Raw genomic sequence first — 6,479 nt, forward strand, 5'->3', positions numbered from 1 at the left:
TCCTGAGACCTAAGGAGGAGGGCTTCTCTGGACAGGGACCCTGGGATGGTGGGCTAGTCAGGGTAATTTAGAGAAACAGAACCATATACATCCATTTCTTTTTTTTTTTTTTTTTCTTTTTCTTTTTAGGACCGCACCCGCGACATATGGAGGTTCCCAGGCTAGGGATCCAATCGAAGCTACAGCTGCCGGCCTGCGCCACAGCCACAGCAATGCCAGATCCAAGCCACGTCTTCGACCTATACCACAGCTCACGGCAATGCTGGATCCTTAACCCCCTGAGTGAGGCCAGGAATTGAACCTGCAACCTCATGGTTCCTAGTCAGATTCGTTTCCGCTGCGCCATGATGGGAACTCTATGTCAATTTCCATATCTATGGCTACACCTACACCTATTGGCCTATCTATGGGGAGGGGATGACAAGACAGGTAGAGAGAGAGAGAAAATTTGATTCAAGCAATTGGCTCCCAAATCTTCAGGGTGAGTTGGAAGCCTAGAGATCAGAGAAGGTCTTCAGTGAGATCCCAAAGGTGACCTATCTGCTGGCAGAATCCCCTCCTCTTCCAGAAGATCCTTTTTTTTTCTATTAAGGCTTCACCTGATCAGATGGAGGGTAAGCTGCTTTACTCAAAGTCTCCTGATTTAAGGGTTAATCTTATCTGAAAAATAACTGCACAGAAACACCCTGAATAATGTGGGATCAGATATCTGGGTAGCGTGGCCTGGCCAAGTTGACACAGAAAATTAACCATTGCAGATGGTATGATGAACTGGATTGCAACTCCCTCCCAAAAAGGTCGCCTGAAGTCCTGACCCCCAGAACCTCAGAGAGTGGCCTGGAAATGTGGCTTTGCAGAGGTTGCCCAGATAAAACACATCTCAGGGGGTGGGGGTGTCTGGTCCAATAGAACTGAGGTCCTTGTGAAAGGGAGAAATACGGACATGTGGCCAGATCGGCTCAGAGGAAAGACCCCCCCGAAGACACCGGCGAGGAGACATCAGGAGACTGAAGCGGTGTGTTTACGAGGCAAGGGTGGCCAAGGCGTCCTGGCAAAAAAGCAAGAAGCTCTTGGAGCCGAGGACGGGTCCTCCTCCGGGGCTCTCGCACAGGGCTTGGCTCTGCCATCACCTCCATTTTGGACTCTAGCCTCCAGAATTGTGAGAAAAGACACTTCTGTTTTTGTTCTTGTCGTTTAATTTTATGGCCGCACCCACGGCATATGGACACTCCCAGGCCAGGGATTGAATCTGAGCTACAGTTCCCACCTGCGCCACAGCTGCAGCAATACCAGATCATTTAACACACTGCACCCGGCCAGGGATCAAACCCATACCTCTGCAGTGACCAGAGCTGCTGCACTGGGTTCTTAACTGAGCTGAGCCACAGCAGGAACTCCCATAGATTTCTGATTTTGGCCATCTAGCTTTGGGACGTTGTTGCAGCAGTCTTAGTTTACTACTGATGGATAGCTGGGCACCTCGCTTCCGGGTCTGAGAGACTGCAGGCCCCTGTCCCTCTGGGGGATGCCGGGAGCTGAGTAGAACCTTAAAGCGAGTCTTTTCTCCTTGAGATCCTGTCCTTCCAACATGGGCCTCTGACAAGCCCTGGGGGGGAGAGAGACCTCAAAGAAGTTGGAAAAACTTCTATTTCCCCCCAAAGTAGCAAGGACAGTCCCTAGATTTCTAGATCACCAGCTAGCGTGGAGTATGGAGACTCTTGGCCGTGAGTTGGGGGACATAGGTGCCCAATCCCTGTCAAAAGGACTTAGTAATGTCCAGTGTGGTTCTCTCTCTCTCTTTTTTTTTTTTTTTTTTTTTTTTTTGTCTTTTTGGGGCTGCACCTGTGGCACCTGTTCCCATGCTAGGGGTCGAACTTGAGCTGTAGCCCCCGGCCTGCTCCACAGCCACAGCAACACCGGACCCTTAACCCACTGTGCGAGGCCAAGGATCAAACCCACAACCTCATGGTTCCTAGTCGGATTTGTTTCCGCTGCGCCACGATGGGGAACTCCTCCAGTGTGGCTCTTACAGCAAGAGGCTGCTGGTCCTTATGACTGCTCACCCTTGGGTGGGGAACTGCCCAGAGGAAGTCATGCTAAGCCCTCAGGTGGGGACTCTGGAGCAAGCCAAGCAGCCTCAGCCAGTCCCCAGTGAATAACAGCAACAACAACAACAACAACAATAACAATGGCTGTTGTATTGAATGCTAAGCACTTCTGGTACATATCTCATTGATTCTGTCTAACAACACATTTAACAGATGAGCAGCTGAAGTTCAGAGAGGTCAACAAACTTTCCCCAAATCACACACCCAGCCAGCATTCTAATCCAGGCCATCTGACTCCCAAGCCCCAAAGCCCCAATTCTTTTTGTTGTTGTTGTCTTTTTGCCTTTTCTAGGGCCACTCCCGCGGCACGTGGAGGTTCCCAGGCTAGGGGTCGAATCGGAGCTGCAGCCACCAGCCTACGCCAGAGCCACAGCAATGAGGGATCCGAGCTGCGTCTGCAACCTACACCACAGCTCACGGCAATGCCGGATCCTTAACCCACTGAGCAAGGCCAGCGACCAAACCTGCAACCTCATGGTTCCTAGTCAGATTTGTTAACCACTGAGCCATGACGGGAAGTCCCAAAGCCCCAGTTCTTAGTCACCATACCCGATAAAAAACATACTAGAGACATCACGGACCAAATTAAATCTCTGTACTTAATCAGGCCAACCAGCAGTCCAGAAGCACTCTGTCTATTTGATGTTCTTAAAGGTACAAAAAAAAAAAAAGCAAGATTGGGGCCTGGCACCTTGAGGTGCTGATGGTCTAGGTGACAGGAAGACACCCACTTGGGAGTAATTATGACTGCCACGGCCCCTGGCTTAGGGAGTATGGAAAGTTTAAGGTCACCCGCAGGGAAATCTTTAGCTACCGAGAGCGTCACCATTTTTAATGAGCTGGCCCTTTGCTCCGCACACACATGGGCAGGTGAATGCACTCTCTGAGAAGAGTTCTGGGGGCGCTGGGAAAGAGCTGGCAGCTCCAGGAACTTGGGCCCCTGCTTAAAATGCCAAGCAGCAAGTCCAAACTGTAGCTAATCACTACTCGAGGCAAATCGCTGATGAATTCAGGCTGGATTGCCCCCCATCGTGCGCCTTCGCGCACACGTGTGTGGCCCCCCTGACTCGCAGGTGTGAGGGCCGGTCAGATAAGAGTGCTGGCATATTTGGCCACCAAGGGCCGTGTGCCCTCACCGAGTTATGAAGACGTACATCAAGAAATGGCTTCACCATGAATCACAAAGGAGAAATCATGAGACCTGCATCCTGGAAAAGGAGCAGCCTTGGAACACAAAGGAAGGGCAACGCCCTATTATTAGCTGTCTGCTGCCTTCAGGCACTGGCCTGTCCAAAGCAAACTGTGGGGCCCCGGGCAGCCGCGGGGGCCAGTGTGTGTTTAGAGGGCAGGGAGGGAAGAGCTGTCATTCTGGGTCTGTCCTGATGCCAGGCACTCCAGGACCTGGTGGCTTCAGATAGCGGTGGCAAAGAGGGCAGGGAGCTGTGGCCAAGGGGAGCCCACCAGCAAGGTGTGATGGAAGGAGATGGTGAGACTCCCTGGCTGCAGAGACCAGGGAGCATGGCGGGGAGGGCACAGTCAGAGCAACATTCGGTGAGATTCAAATAAAGGTAGGTGGGAGTTCCAGCTGTGACTAGAAACCATGGGGTTTCGGGTTCGATCCCTGGCCTCGCTCATTGGGTTAAGGATCCGGTGTTTCTGAGAGCTGTGGTGTAGGTCACAGATGTGGCTTGGAACCCACGTTGCTGTGGCTGTGGTGTAGACCGGCAGCTGTAGCTCTGATTCAACCCCTAGCCTGGGAACCTCCATATGCCGCGGGTACGGCCCTAAAAAGCAAAAACAAAAACAAAACAAAACACAAATAACTATAGGTTGCTGGAGCAGAACCCAGGAGGACCGAATTAGTTTGCAAGCGTCGCTGTAACAAAGCACCCAAAACTAAAAACGAGAGGTTCAAAACAATACAAATTTCCTGTCACATAGTTCTGGAGGCTGAAAGTCCTAAATCAAAGTGTTGGCAAGGTTGGTTCCTTCTGAGAGCTCGTAGGGAGAATCTGCTCCAAGCCTCTTTAGTTTTTTTGTTTGTTTGTTTTTGTCTTCTTGCCTTTTCCAGGGCCGCTCACGTGGCACATGGAGTTCCCAGGCTAGGGGTTGAATCAGAGCTACAGCTGCTGGTCTACACCACAGCCACAGCAACGTGGGAGCTGAGCTGTGTCTGCGACCTACACCACAGCTCCCGGCAACGCCAGATCCTCAACCCACTGAGCAAGGCCAGGGACCGAACCCGCAACCTCATGGTTCCTAGGCGGATTCGTTAACCACTGCGCCATGACGGGAACTCCCAAGCCTCTTTGTTTTTAAAGCCAATATTTCTGACCTAATTAGAAAGGACATTTGGGGATCTATAATTTCTGAGCTTCTCTTACTTAATCTGTAAAATGGGAATAATAGTAGTATATTCCTTGTAGGATTGCTCTGAGGATTGTATGTTAGAATATATGAAAAACCCTCCTTTCTGGCTTCTGGTGATGGCAAGCAGGCTTACTGTTCCTGGGCCTGTAGATAGATGCATCACTCCCATCCCTGCCCCCGTCTTCGTGTGCCCGTCTCCCTGTGCGTCTCCGAGTCTAAACTGCCCTTTTATAAGGATACCAGTCAGGCTGGATTAGGGCCTGCTGTAATGATGAACCCATTTTAACCTGACTACAACTGCAGAGACCCTATTACCAAATAGGGAATAGATTCGCTTTCAGAGATACAGGGGTGGGTTAGGGCTTCAAGACGACTTTTGGGGGGATAGAGTCCAAACCAGTGAAGGCCCTAATGAAGGTCCCCCACCAGGCTGTGAGCAGCTGAGGGGTGTGCGCTATCTTATTTATTTCATATCTGCAGTGCCCAGGACCATGCCTGGCAAATAGCTGATGTGCAATAAGTGCAGAATGAATCAACTGGGGATAATCTTAGCTGGATCTGCATGATACGGGTTTTTGGGCCCAAATTCTGAGTGTAAAATTCTGGCCCCATTACATCTTTCCTGGGTGGTCTTTGCAAGTCTTCTAGCCTTCATTTTCTCCTTTCCTCTTCTGCTTTTTTTTTTTTCTTCTTATTTTTAGGGCTGCACCTGCCACATATGAATGTTCCCAGGCTAGGGGTCTAATCCAAGCTGTAGCTGCCAGCCGACACCGCAGCCATAGCGACACCACATCTGAGCCACGTCTGCGACCGACACCACAGCTCACGGCAACACCAGATTCTTACCCCACTGAGCAAGGCCAGGGATCGAACCCAAGTCCTTATCGTGACTAGTTGGGTTCGTTACTGCTGAGCCACAGAGGAGCTCCGCAATCTTCTCCTTTCTAAAAGAAGTTTAGTACTCGGAGCTCCTGTTGTGGTTCAGTGGGTTAAGAACCCAACATAGTGTCTGTGAGGATGTGAGTTTGATCCTAGGCCTCCCTCAGTGGGTTAAGGGTCTTGCATTGCCACAGGTTAGGTCACAGGTGTGGCTTGGATCCCATGTTGCCGTGGCTGTGGTGCAAGCCTGCAGCTGCAGCTCCAATTCAATCCCTGGCCTAAGAAATTCCATACGCTCCAGGTGCAGCCCTAAAAAGAATAGTTCATTAATTAATTTAATTAAATAGTATAATACAACATGCAGGATGCGAGATATAGAAGAGAGAGTATATAAAACAGCTAGCACATTGTAGGTGTTCAGTAAACGGGAGGTCCTATTTTTAAAGGAAATTCCAAACTCAACCCTATAAGCTACCCCTTAATTCATAGTCCTTTAACTACATTTGTCCCGTCATATCAATTCTTCAAGATTTTCAAAAAAAAAAAAACTTATACACGGTCTAGTCTAACTATATTAATCAGGATGCTTTCAGATGGCATTGACAGAAACTCCATTCAAACTCCATTCAAAAAAAAGTCCAGATGGGGCCTCAAATCTTGCTGGCAACAGAGCCCTTGTTTTCTCAGCAGCAACTGTTGTGCAGCATTGTTTCAGGATTGTGTCATTCCTAGCAGAGATTGTCCCAGGGACTCCCTTACTAGTTTCCCTGACTTCATTTGTTCCCTTCCTCTGAGTGTAGCTCTCAGAAATGAAATTGCTCCCTGGAAGTTCCCATGTGGCACAGCAAATTAAGGATCCAGCATTTGCTGCAGCTTCGGTGCAGGCTGCCAATTGTGTTGTGGGTTCAATCCCTGGCCTGGGAACTTCCACAAGCCACGGGCAGCCAAAAAACAAAACAAAAAAACATGGTGTTAAAAAAAAAAGCAGAGTAGAGCATATTTATTAGCTCACATAATGCCCTACTGTTCTGGCTTCAGGCAAGGCTTGATCCAGAGTGCAAACAATGCTATCAGGGATCTCCAATTTCTTGAACAGGCCCTTGTCCTGTGGGTACCAGAGCC

The sequence above is a fragment of the Sus scrofa genome, chromosome 8 (genome assembly GCF_054392235.1).
Source record: "Sus scrofa isolate SSC_HxYL_T2T_F1_AM1 chromosome 8, Sscrofa_HxYL_maternal_Yorkshire_Landrace_v2.0, whole genome shotgun sequence".
NCBI classification, from domain to species: domain Eukaryota; kingdom Metazoa; phylum Chordata; class Mammalia; order Artiodactyla; family Suidae; genus Sus; species Sus scrofa.